The following is a 14,099-nucleotide window of genomic DNA, read 5'->3' as shown; positions in this document are numbered from 1 at the left end:
CTTCAGGAAGTGGCAAGAACGATGGGATAACTGTGTACGAAGTGAGGGGGATTAATGGCAATATGTCTTTTACTGTAATAAATTTAAAAAAAAATTTAAACATTCACCATATTTTTTGGTCACACCTCATAAATTTTTTAAATCCCAATTTGATATGTCTTCCTTAAGCAATAACTTACTGCCACTTTTAAATGAGTACCAATACCTAGAACTCCTGGTTCTTGCACTTGAGAGTTCATCAGAATCACTTGGAGGGCTGGTGAGAACACAGCTCCTAGGGCTTCTGAGTCAGTAGGTGTGGAGTGGGCTGGAGAATATTCATGTCCTTTCATTTCCCAGGTGACGCGGCTGTGGCTAGTCTGGGACCTCTCAGAACTGCTGCCCGAGACATCACGTACCAGAATGCCAGGCAACACTCAGGCTGTCTTTGAGAGTATCCATTGTTTCTTTTGTTTTCTGAATCCACACAATGTATTTGCGGCAGTTTGATTCCATCAATACACAGCTCAATTTCTGTTTTTAATAATAACCCTAGGAAACAGAAATGTATCTTGTGGAAAATGTTACCTCCATCAAACAAATGCCTAATGCCACAACATTTGAATTACGCTCTCATCTTTCCATTTATTAAAAACAGAATTAAATTGTTGGATGTATCAGTGGCAGCCTGGAGAGGAGGAGGGCACTCTGATATTTGGAAAACGGACGAGCATGCAAACAGTGGGTTTTCCAAAGTGTTTAGAATACATGGGGGATGTCTTTGGGGAAATGTACTTTATCCAAAGTGTAGATGGCACATGAAATGTGAATAAATATTAAGATTGCTATTAAAAAATTTCTTTTTTTTTGTTTTTGAAGTGAAAAAAATTGGTTTTTAATGAGATTTGACAAAAACTTTTATGGGTTGCAACACAGATAAATTGGAGATTTGAACATTGGGACCAGGCTCTAGGCAGCTGAAGACGGAAGAAGATGAGAAGCGCGGAATAATTTTCAAATATTATTGACCAGCAGCCTCTCTCAGTGCTACTTGTAGATTACAGTCTGGCAATAGGTTTTGTTCTGTATCACAGTGCTGCTCTCCCAGGCAAAGATGGGGGTGGGCAGAGCAAAGATGGTGTGATGTATACAGATGAGTTTGCTTAAAAGGGACCGGCAGTTCACCCCCAGGTAAGGGACCCACCAGCCACTCAGGCCTGACTCAAAATCCCTGACCTGAGGGAAACTCAGCCCCAAACCAAAGCAGTATCCCAGCTGTCTGGTGAGAGCTTTAGGGCACTGTTTTTCAGAATCTCATCTGCATAGGTCTATAGTGCCAAAATATGACAAACGTGCAGAAGAGACAGTGATCATGGGTTCTGTGAAGGGGATGGCCAGGCCCCGCAGCAGTACACATAATAGCAGTTACGTCTTGTGTCCCTAAGATGAATGATACTCCCTGGAGATGTACAACACAGAGATACTGATGGTCTTGGAGCCAATCACTCAGTCAATCAAGGGAGTTGGGGCCAACATAATGGTCTTTGCCTCCTGAGCCTGTTTTTTTTTTTTTTTTGTTGTTGTCAAAACTCTTTTCCTGGAAACGAACAGAAATGCACTATGTTATCCCAAGGGGAAGGATTACAAGGAAGGTACAATAGGCAGTCCATGGATATCTGGTCACAGGCATGAAATATAGCTGGGGACAGGATTGCTATGTTCAGTTGCACAAGCTGTGCACTGCACAACTTGAAAGGTACTATTTCCATGGATTATGATGTGTATGGTGATCGTGAGAGTTGTGTGACATGGTGGCTCTGCACTGGAATATCTCTGGAGAGCTAGGGATGGAGGCCTTTTTCTCCATTAAGTTTGTGGTGATCCCTTTCACTTCTTCTCATCTGTGTGCGTCTTCCCCATCCCTCCTTCTCTTCCATCTTCTGTTTACTTTTCTTGCATGTGGCCCAACATGGCTACCCATTATGCTCTCTCCCTACTTTGATCACTTTCCCATTCCAGCCCCTACCCTGGAGTGGCAACATCTCTCTCTCTCTCATTTCACATTTTTGGGAGGGAGGATGTGATTGGTCCCTGGATTGAGCCTTACAGCTGCTCAGCCTAAAAACATCGGAGTGCTCCTTAGTTACCGTCTGTGGGGACAAAGCCCCAAAAAGCAGTTTCCAGGCTCTCGGCCTCACATAGAAAGGTGCTGGCTCGGGTAGTAAATGGCCATCAACTGTGGTCAGATGGCCATCAGCTGTGGCTAGTTGGCTGTCAGCTGTAACCCGTAAGCCAGTGGTCAATAAAACTGCTGTGGCTACGCTAGCAGAAGAATGGGGGCTAGCAAGAGCGGATTGCAGAGAGGCGGATGCCGCCGGTGAGAATATAGTGATATGACTCCCCTACCTATGGCTCCGTGGGTGTTCCTTTTTGGCCTCACCATGTCCTGTGTTCTTATGTGGGGAGCGGGACCAGAGACCCCGCCTGACACCCTGCACGACACCCTCTTTCTCTTTTCATACCATATCTAATCTCTCAGCAATATCAATATTTCTCTTGACTATCATGATATATCCTATTCTGGTGGCTTCTTATGACCCCCACTATTACCACCCTGGTCCCATCCATTCTTCTTTTGCTCAGATTATTGCAATAGCCTCCTAACTACTTCACCTTTTTCTACAATTATCCCCCTTCCTTCTACCTTCAATATGCAGCCAGAATGTGCTCAGAGGTTCACATATGAGTCAGACCATGTCTTCAAACCCTGCAAGGGCCCCCTTTCATCAGAAGAAAAGCTAAAGTCTGCAGTGACCTTCAAGTGCTTATCTTTCTGCTTCTCTGGCTGCTCTTCTCTTCACTTGGTCTCTTCCCGCCATATTGGTTTCTCAATGTCCTTAAACATGGCAGGCACACTCTCATCTCAAGGCTTTAGCATTTGCTGTTCCCTCTGCCTAGAATCCCCTTCCTCCAGAAGCCCGTGGTTTTATTTCCTCACTATCTTTCAGTCTTTCCTTAAGTATCACCTCAGACCTTCCCTGAACCCTTATTTGCAATGACTTACCCCCTCACTCCTTATCATCTTTTGTTGCTGTTGTTTTCTTTAGCAGCTTCTAACATACTATGTACTTTTCTTATATATTTTATTTATTGTCTGTCTCTTCTACTATGATGCAAGCTCCACGAAAGCAGGAATTTGGTGTATTTTGTATTAGCACCTAGATCAGTGCCTGGCACTACAAAATACACATGGAATGAACAAATGAATGAATCTAGAAAATGAATACATGAATCTAGAAACTCATATTCCAAAACAATAATAAAATTCACTTATTGAGAAAATATGCATTACATATATAGGTATATATCTGTCAATTTCTTAATTCTTTTTCTCCCAGCCAGAAAGCTTCAGTGCAAACTACTGAGTTCCAATCTGGACATCTAGCCATGCCACCTCTTGTCCCTCCAATTATGCTCTCTGCCAGTGAATTCCCATCTCAGGAGAGAGGGTCCAGCCCACTCTGCACATATACCACAGGTTAAGTGTACTGCTGACCGAAAGAGGGACCACAGAGTTTAATTTCCTTGCCTGAGCACTCTTTATCTTTGAGGATTTGGGCTTCCTGGTGACTTTCTCTTGATTTCCAGAATTCTTCTTCCAGGACTTTTGCGACATGATGGTAGTGAGGTCTCACATGGAGTGGGGTATCCTTCAGAAGGAGCCCCAGGACTCATTTAAAAGCCTCCAACAGCAGAGGGAAACTTGTAGCAAGTGGAATCCTGACTTTTGCCAGAGGATGGCACTGTGGTCGTTTCCAAGAGCCAGCCAAGCAATTTGAAAAAGCAATTTTCCAGTGGCAATAACAGCTGCACTTCAAACCCTGCAGGGAACATTAGAAAATGTTAACCCCTAAATAGTGGGGAAACAAGGGACTAGAGGCAGATGTGGGGATCTTCATGGTGGAGGCCAGGCCTGGAGAAAGGCAGGGGCCAGCAGAGGGCCCGAAAAGGAATGACTACCAAGATGCTGGGGGTTGGCGTCCTTCCCTGTTGGGGCTGAGGGTTCTGCTTACCCAGGGCTCTGGAGGGCTTTCAAGAGTCTTCTAGGGCTTTCTCAGCATCCCCAGGCAGGGAGCACTGGTTTTTCAGAGCCAGATCCAACTGGAAACTGGCAGGGGGCAATGAGGGAGGGGTGGTGATGGGGGCTTTCCTGCTTTCCTCCTGTGCCCATTTCGTGTCAGTTACATAAAGTGTGCATTTCAACCTCCCTTCAGGACTCATACCAAGTCTTGTTCATCTTTTAGTTTTTCATGTGCCTGGCACGTAACAGGCACTCCATAAATGGTTGTCAGATAAGTAACTGACTGACTGAATCTTGGGTTTGGGGAAAGAACACAGTAAGTCTCCTCAATTGAAAATACACACACTCACACAAACAAACAAACAAACAAAGCAAAACAACACAAAAAAGAAAGGAAAAGGAAAGTGCTTTCAAGTGTCTTCTGATCTCTCCAGGATTTCTGCTATCATTATTGCTACCACCCAACTATTAGCCCTTGATGATTAGCAAAAATCTTGCACTCATGTTATCTTTGTCCACCTCTCTGTCCATCACTCCATCCCTCGCTCCCTCCTAGTTCCCTCCTCGCTAGCGCTCGTCTCTCTCACATTCCCCCCCTTGAATGAGAACCATCTCCCAGCTGGACAGGGTATTTGAGGGCATTCCCTGGTGTGTAGGACAGCACAGGTGTTTGGGCAGTGTATATGGGATGTATGAACACACATGCAGCACTTTTCCCAAGCGATTTTACAGCCATTGTGGCATTCCATCCTTGCATCGCCTCTTTAAGGAAGATATTGGCACAAGTTGTGTTTTCCAAAGATGGTTATACGAAGCACATCCTCGTGTTCTTCTTGTGATGTGACCTCGCCATTCCTCCTTCAAGAGATGGCACCAGTGTTCCCTCTTGTTGAAGCTGGGCAGACTTTGTAACTGCCCAGTCAACAGAATGGCAAAAGCGATGCAGTGTGACTTCTGAGGCTGGGTCATCCAAGTAGGAAAACTTCCCCTTGGGCGATCTCTCTCTCTCTCTCTCTGTCTCTCTCTCTCTCTCTTACCCAGAGCTGACATGTAAGAAATCCAGTTACCCTAGAGCTTCCATGCAGAAGAGATCACAAGCAGAGACCACAGAGAGACAGAGAGGCAGAGAGAGCTGCTGGAGGAGCCCCAGCCGTTCTAGCCCCAGCTGTTGGAATCTTTCAGCAGAGGCCTCAGAAACCACAGGCCAGAGATAGGTGTCATGGTATGCTGTCCTAATTCCTGACCCACAAAATCCGTGAACATAACAAATTGGTGTTTCACACCACTAAGTTTTAGGGTGATTCGTTATACAGTCATAGTAATGGAACACTTTATTATCCCCCCTCTTTTTTAGGTGAGAAAACTGAGGCTTAATGAGCAGTTGAGCTGGCGCTTGGACCTCGCTCTCTTGACTCTCAGCCCAGGGTGCCTTTCCTGATATCAGGTTTCAGGGCCAGGCTGGGGCTGAAGAAAAGACATGGGTTCAGTTCAGGGTCAGTTGAGGCTGGGGTAAGCCTTTGGCTTTGTTCAGACATCAGCAAGGCAGGAACGTGGGCTCTGAGATCTGTCTGGTATCCAGCCAATGAGAGTGGAGCTTGCCGTTTCGGGTTTCCGGTTCAGGGCAACTTACAATTACTGGTCTGTGACCAGTGGTCTCAGGAGCATCAGCCAGTGCTAGGACCCTCTGAAAACCACTCACCCAGACCTGCAAATCTGCCAGCAGCTGGCTAATGTAAAGTCACAACTCTGACGCAGGGGTTAATTGACTTTATTATCATCACGATGGACCATGTCTGAGGGTGTAGCCAAGAAGCCACAGAGCAGGAAAAATCCCAACAAACCACAATGTTGCCATGACGACATGATTGCTATCCATTTGCCTTGGCCACTAACACCTTTTTCAGGAAACCACCTTAGACCAATCTTGTGGCGTGGGACCTTGAGATGGTCTTGTCAGTGGATGTTCTCATCAGAGCTGGATTTGGGGGTGAGCAGACCTTCCTGGTGGGAGGGCCACAGCCTCTCAGTGAGTCTGCATTACAAGTGGGTGGGATCCTCTTCTCTGAGATGAGCAGTGAAGTCTCATTCTGGGCTCAGGGGTTGTTGACAAGGAGACTTTCCGTGGCAACACAGGAAGCTGAAGCTGAATGTGAATTTCAAACTTGGCAGAAATCAGACACCACAGACAGACTTGGCCAACCCTACAGCCATTGAGAACTGTGGAAGTGAGTCCTGAAGGATCTCTGTCCCTCATAGTACAGGTTCGTGGAGAAGCCCCTTTCCCAAGGCCAGTTTGGAACCCAGTTGGGTGGGGGAGATGACAAGAGGATACTGTGATACAGAGAACATCTTGTTTGCAGTACTAGCTATGGGTTGTCATTTTTGGAGGGCATAATGCCCATGACTCACGTTTATTATAAGGTTGAGCTGTTTGGAAGCCATTGTGTTGTTGGGATGTGTGGTCACGGCAATGTTGGGTTCCTGTGATATTGCTGTGTCCTAATGCTGGTGGGCTCTGTGCTTTTCTACTCTGTGTTGGCAGTGTTGGGGCAGTAGCCCCAATCCTTCAACCCTGTGCTTCTCAGACTTTAAGGTGCATTCTAATTACCCAGGGATCTTATGAAGTTGCAGGCTCTGATTCAGCAGATCTGGGGTAAGGTGGGAGAGTCTGTGTTTCTAAGAAGCTCCCAGTAAGGTCAGTGCTGCTGGCCTGTGGACCACACTCAGAAAAGCCAGGCTTGTCTAGAGCAGCCCTATCCCATAGAACCTTCTGTAATGATGGCGATATTCTATTTCTGCACTGTCCAAGACGGTGGCCACTGGGCACCTATGACTACTGAGCACATGACTTGTGGCTAGTGTGACTGAGGAATTGATTTTCAAGTTTTATTTAGTTTTTACTAATTTAAATGTAAATAGCTAATGGTTAGTGGCTCTCATATTGGACAGTACAGCTTTAGACTGCACTGTGGCGGTGTGTATCAGAATTCCCTAGAGGCCTTGTTAAAACACGGATTGCTGGGGGCCACCCCCAGTTGGTCTGGACTGGGGTCTGAGGATTTGCCTCTGTCCTGGGTTCCCAGATGATGCTCATGCTGTGGGTCTGGGGACAGCACTCTGAGAACCATACTGCCTGCTAATCTCTCCCACGCTGAACACCTCCGAATGCAGGCTGCTGTAGGACAAAAGGCTTCAGGACATACCAGTGTTGTGATTTGATTCAAATTTACCCCTAATGAATGGGATGGGAGCCGGGATGAGGAGGCGCCCACTGAAGGAGAGCTCATGGAACGTTTAGGCGGGAACATTATTTTGAAACAAATCGAAGGATCCCTAATTAACACTGGTCTCTATAAACTCAAAGGCTCCTAGCTGGGAGGGACCCCAGGAATCATCTGATTTGTACTCTCAGTTTACAGATGGGGAAACTGAGGGATATCCAAGTGCAGTTGACCCGTGACATCCAGCACTAGCACTTGGTTTCCAGATTCCTAGCCCATTGTGAGTGCCTCTACTCCACACTGCCTTTGTGTCTGAGCTGGGGGAGGAAAGGGTCTGTGACACAGACTTCACAGATGTCACTTGCAGAGAGTGAGGACTTTCTTTATGGATGAGGCGGGCCTCTCATGTTCACCTCTCTACCCCAACAGAGGCAGCTCTGCATGCCATCCCTGGGTCTGGCCGTTATCACCCAGAAGCCATAGCACGGTGATTTTTCTCCTCTTTGTCTATCCCTCTGGGAAATTTGGTTGGATTTTAGCAGCTGTGGTTAAAAAAAAAAAACAACACAAAAAACAAAAACAAAAACAAAACATAGATCAAAACAATTGGTTGCAATGCTATTTTGAAGACCTTACATACATATTTCTGTAATCTGTGTTGTTCCTCTTCCCAGGGCTGAACACGTGAGGACAGACACACCACAGTGACATAAAATTGCTGCCATTTATCAAACTTCCACTGTGAGCCAGACACAGGATCAAATCCTTTGTATTCCTGATCTCATTAAAACTTCACAAAAAGTCTACGAGGTAGATGTTATTGTTACCATTTTTTAGATGGGAAAATGAGGGCCTAGAATGATTAAATAACCAAGCCAGCTCACACAGCTTGTAAATGGATGGATAGAGACTTGAGTATAATCTGCCTGATGCCAAGTTCTGGGTTTTCTTCATTATGCCAAGGGGGGGGGGGTAACCTGAGAGGTACCGTGAGCTCCCCAGCCCCACTTTTGTGAAGCTGGTGCTTCTGCGTGGTGCTGCCCCGATTCTGCCTGCCATCCAGCAATGAAGACAAGACACCTGAAGAATGAAGCTCAGCCTGGCCATGAGCCAATGAGCCAGGTGTGTAAGTCACAATGATTTTAGTTAGAAGTAACAGAAACCTGAATTTAAAAAAAAAAAAAAAAAAGACAGTTACTGGCTCATGTCCCAGCGAATTCCAAGGGAAGCAAAAGTGTTCTTCAGGTATGGTTGGATCCAGAGTTTCACCCATTTGTCATCAGGGCTCTCTCTCTCTTTTTCATTTCCTGGCTCTTTTTCTTTGGGTGGGTTTCATTCACAGGCAGGCTCTCGCCATGTGCTGGCGAGGATGGCCTTCAACAGCTATAGAGCTATGTTGTCTTTAAAACTAGGAATCCCAGTGAGTAGAAAGCAAACCCCACCCCTCAAACCACAGCTCCAGCCAAAGTCCCAGGGATGAGTGCCATTGGTTCCTCTCAGGTCATATGACTCTGTACCAACCAATCACTACAGTGAGAGGAATGGATTAGTCTAATTATCCAGACCCTAGTCTCATAACTGCTGCTGAAGATGGGATGGGATCAGTTCCATCTGCATGCTTCCTTGAAAGTAGGATATATTCTGTTACCAGAAAAAGCATGAAAAACAAAACAAAACCCCACTGCTACTACCATCTGCTAAACTGGCCTACACAGTAAATTGAAGGCACCTTCTCTGGTAATGGGGTGGCCTGGCGTTAGATTGCTCTATTCACTGTGCCAATTCTGGAAGATTTTTTGAATATCAGCTCCATTTACCCTCCTAATTGCATCATGCATCTTCTGGCTGCTGATACCTGCCTCACCCCATGGTGTCTGAGCTCACCCTACCCCACAGAGCTGGTCACATGGACTCCTGGCTTCTGGTTGGGCAGGGGCATATGTCTTAATCACCTGGCTCCTAGCTTCTCCTCAAGGTGCCCTTAGTAGCTCTCCTCTCACCCTACAGCCCTCCCAAGACCACCTACAGCCATACGTTATCAGGGAGAAGGCCACTGAAGGAAACTGACCTTCACATTTCAATGTACCTGGGTCATAGTGGGTTGGCTAAACATATCTCAGTGGTGTTCAGGTGCAGGAAGTGGCTACTCTGATTTGGATGATGCACAATTGGGCAGTCTGTCTGTTCATCTATTTATTTATTTTCCCAAAGGAGGGATTGTCCGTGGGCCCTACCAGCCTGAAGATGGCATGTCCCCACTCGGGACAAGCCAGACTTCAGGATGCCCCTCTGGTTCCTAGCTCCGAGGATGCCCTACACCCTCCCATACCCTTATATTCCTCTCTCTCTCCTCTAATCTGCATGACCCCAGTCCTGTCCAAACTGCTGCCAAACTGCCCTGGTTTAGGGCAGAGACTATTAGCACCCATAGAGTATGCAGAGCAAAGCACTGAAGACTTGCTCACAGGCACAGCCAGCTCCCGATTTGGCAGTTTCACTAGGAAGAAAGGAAGGGGGTATCAGAGAGATGTCAGGTGAGTCAGGATAGGTTGCTTGGGGGAAAGGGTTGCTTATTAATCTTAAAAATACGTATATTAAAGGCACTTAAGCATCTTTACTAAAAGGAAGAACCAAGAAATGCACACATAACACTTTGTCTCTTTTTATGTGGATGGGTGGAAGCGCTCGGCTGTGTTTATCCAAGCAGGTGAAATGCCTCCTTTGTGCCAGGCATGAAGCTGCAGGTGTGTGGCATCCGATTGGTTTTAGTTCTCCTACTCACCTTGTCCAAAAAGTGTGAGCCATCTTAAGTGGCAGAGGCAAGATTTTTTTTTTTAAATTTATTTATTGGGGTGACAATTGTTAATGAAATTACATAATTTCAGGTGTACAATTCTGTATTACATCATCTGTAAATCCCACTGTGTGTTCACCACCCAGAGTCAGTTCTCCTTCCATCACCATATATTTGATCCCCCTTACCTTCATCTCCCTTCCCCCACTTCCCTTACCCTCTGGTAACCACTAAACTATGTCTGTGTCTATGAGTTTTTGTTTCTCATTTGTTTGTCTTGTTCTTTTGTTGTTTTTGGTTTACATACCACATATCAGTGAAATCATAGGGTTGTCTGCTTTTTCTGTCTGACTTATTTCACTTAGCATTATACTCTCAAGATCCACCCATGTTGTCACAAATGTCCTATATCATCTTTTCTTACCACCGAATAGTATTCCATTCTGTATATATATCACAACTTCTTTATCCATTCATCTATCGAAGGACATTTTGGTTGTTTCCATGTCTTGGCCACCGTAAACAAAGCTGCAATGAACATTGGAGCACACATGTCTTTATGTATAAATGATTTCAAATTCTTTGGGTAGATACCCAGGAGAGGGATTGCTGGTTTATATGGTAATTCTATTCGTAATTTTTTTTTCTTTTTTTTTAAAATTTATTTATTGGGGTGACAATTGTTAATGAAATTACATAATTTCAGGTGTACAATTCCGTATTACATAATCAATAAATCCCATTATGTGTTCACCACCCACCTCCACACTGCCTTCCATAGCGGCTGCACCAGTGGCAGAGGCAAGATTTGAACTTAGGTCTGCCTGACTGCCAAGCCAAAGGCACACTTTTTATAAACACAGTGGTGGAAGAAGTCCTGGAAGGCCCTGGGACAAGGAGGGCTTGACAAGTGAAAGAAGCCACTTAGGCAATGGGGGAGAGCCCAGGTAAAGTGGGGCCCTCACAGAGCAGCCACTGTGGGTGGTTCTAAAGGGAAGCAAACAGTGGGCGGGCAGGCCTGGGGTCAGAGAGTTTGAGTGAACACAGTGGGCCACAGAAACCTGGGAAGGTTCCTGAAAAGGGAATGCTGGGGTAAAAATAGTCTTTGAAAAGATTGCTTGTGCAGTTTGGTTCCAGGCAGCATTTCGAAAAAAGGAGGGGTTAGGGAGACATGTTAAAAGAGAATTCTGTGTGTTGCCTCAATTCTCAGATGAATCTCGATCTTACTGGCCACGGAAAAGTGGCTTGTCCTCAGCCTCTTTCCGTGCGTCTGCTGGAGCAGCCTGGAGGCCCCAGCAGCCAGTGTTTCCTTCTCCCCCTGACAAAGGGGTGGCGGGAGCTGGGTCACATGGAGAGGCCCTTTTCTTCCTCCTCAAAAACAGGGAACGGCTCTTATGGGGCCTGGCTACCGCTTCTGCACAAGTATTTATGAGCTGCGAGAGTTAAGATCATAAGGCTCCCATATTTTGCTTTTTTTTTTAAAGCCAATAACTTAAGAAAATGTTTTCTCCATAAGAGAAACTTCAAAGGTCCTAGAGAATAACACACTAAAATTATTGAAAGGCCGCTTCTCACACATCTTGAATGTCGGCAGGAAAGAATGCGCTGCAGCCAGGCAGGGCCTCTTCCCAGCCTAAGGATTCCTTTGTTTTTCTTCATCGCCCGCAATCAAATGCAGGACCCAAGCTGTTAGGCATTTAGCTGTGGCCTGATGCAGGGCCTGCTCACCAACCGGGTTCTTTTTTGTCCAGAGGACGCTTACCCAGGCAGGAACTATTGAAAATATCTCCGCACTTTAAGAAAATAAAAATTTAAAACCTTCTTGCTGCTCTTGAGGGGCAAGGTGGCCTCATGAGCCTCTGCGTGGAGCATGTGGGAGTTATTTAGGGCAATTACACAGAGAGGCCGCGAGTGGACATGCAGAGAGCGTAAGCCTGCGTTTACTAGTTGGGTTGAGTTTGGCCAACTTATTTAAACTGGCTGAGCCTCAGTTTGATCACCCATTAATTGGGATAATATTTGCTCAGACTATTTCACAGAGCTGTTGAGAAGATCAGATGAAGTTATATTTAAATTGCATGTGTGTGCGTGCACGGGTGTGTACACACCTACATTCCTGCTTCAGGGAAAAGGAGAGGCTTGTCTAATGGATGTGCTTGGAAGCCCTGGGCGGAGGCCCCCTGTGACTCTCAGAGTGCTTGGTAGGTGCTGTCTGCTCCAGCCCCACCTGCCTGATGGTGCCAGTGGTGCCAGCGGACGTCATCATGCAGCCAGCGATGGGAGGTCTTGGATGTGGGCGCCGTAGGCCACAGCACACCTATGGCAATCCTTATTGTGACAGTCGCCGTCTCAAGCTGAGGTGATGGGGCACTTGCCCGGCAGGTGTCCTGGCTATTTTGGCTTCCAGTTGGCTGGTGACCTTTGGGTGGGGAGGAAAGGGTGATCTTAAGGCCTGGAAAGACAGAATGCGTTATTCAGGGATTGTGATTGGACCAACATCGAAAACCAGCCTCTGGCAAAATTGTGACCCTTGCAAATTGTGTCATCGGGAAGTTGCCCTCCTCTTTCTGCATTTACATTTTTCTCCCTTTCCACTGCTTTCCAAAAAGACTCCAATGCCAGTCATCTGTACTTTAAAGAGAATTGAGGTTCATGTACCCTCTGTCCCCAGTGGATTTGTATCTGAAGCTTAATGCTCACTATGGAAGCAAACCTTCAATCATGTATTAGAAACATTTCGTTGAGAGAAGTCGGGGGAAGGAGTTTCCAATGTCTCTGATGTTTTGCCCGTTATATTTCCCTTTCTGCTTCCCAAATGAAAAACTGGTCCAGTCCACTGCCCTAGGAACACAGGAGCTTGACCCTGACACTCCTCTGGGGATAGATTTAAGGCCCCTTTGAAAGACCTGTCTCTGCTCTTCATTTTAAGGAAGAGGTAATAGCTGACAGTACAGTCTTCCTCTGTATTTAGAGACTCATTTATGTGACCCATTGGCCTCTGAATAGGAATAGCATGGCAGCACAAAAGCCCCTACATGGTTAAAAAGTAAAAAATGATAAAGTTATAATTAATTTATCCATATAGTAGTCCTCCCTTATCTGTGGAAGATATGTTCCAGAACCCCGTTCAACCACGGATAGTACCAAACCCTGTATATACCATGTTTTTCCTATGCATACATACCTTCCTCCTTAACCAACTTCAACTCTGCCGGAAACGTGACAGCAGCGTCTTCATCAGCAGACGCAGCCTCTGCAGTAATTTTCACATTTCTCAGTCCAAACCCATTCCTGAATCTGTGTAACCATCCCTTACTTGCAGTAAAAGGTTTGGTGTCAGTCCTTTCAGAGGCTCCCTTGCTGAAGTCTTCATACAGGCTCAGTGCTTTCTGGCGCAACACCGTGCTGTCAACCGGAACACGTTTGCTGTTCATGTCTTCCACCCACAAACTTAATGCCTTTTCCATCTTAACTAAGCACTTATCACGCACCGTGGCCGTCACTTTTGCAGTTTGAGGTGCCACAGCAAAACTAGCACGAATTTCCTTTTCCTTCTTCCCAATTTCACGGTTCGAAGATTCATTCTTACTGTAGATCTTAGCAACTTCATCATAGTTTTATTTTTTTCCTTTGCTTAAGTTAAGAACTTTCACTTTCTCACTTAAAGGAAGCATTTTATAGCTTTTATTTTTGGCATATCTGAATCACCAGCATCACTACCCTTGCACTTTGGGGCCATTATTAAGTAAAATAAGGGTGACTTGAACACAAGCTCTGTGATACCCAGACAGCCGATCTGATAATGGAGACGGCGACTAAGTGACTAATGGGCAGGGGGCATACGTGGCATGGAGACGCTGGACACAGGGGTGGTTCATGTCCTGGGCAGGATAAAGAACAGGGTGAGATTTCATCACTACTCAGAATTGCGTGCAATTTAAAACTTATGATTGTTTATTTCTGGAATTTTCTATTTGACTGTGGGTAACTGAAACCACGGAAAGCGAAATCGTGGAGAAGGGGG

General features: G+C 45.9%; 1 protein-coding gene across 1 annotated transcript in view; it reads right to left on the bottom strand.

The window, feature by feature from the left end:
- Positions 1–13,390, bottom strand: part of GTF2IRD2B (GTF2I repeat domain containing 2B) — a 360,110-nt gene extending 346,720 nt beyond the window's left edge. Inside the window, exon 1 of the mRNA XM_081053361.1 lies at positions 13,260–13,390. The gene's annotated coding sequence lies outside the window, so the exon portion shown is untranslated. The remainder of the gene's footprint in view (positions 1–13,259) is intronic.
- Between the last annotated feature and the right edge of the window lie 709 nt (positions 13,391–14,099).

This window comes from Rhinolophus hipposideros (assembly GCF_964194185.1).
Source record: "Rhinolophus hipposideros genome assembly, chromosome: 7".
Lineage (NCBI taxonomy): Eukaryota > Metazoa > Chordata > Mammalia > Chiroptera > Rhinolophidae > Rhinolophus > Rhinolophus hipposideros.
This window is presented reverse-complemented; position numbering and strand designations above follow the sequence as displayed.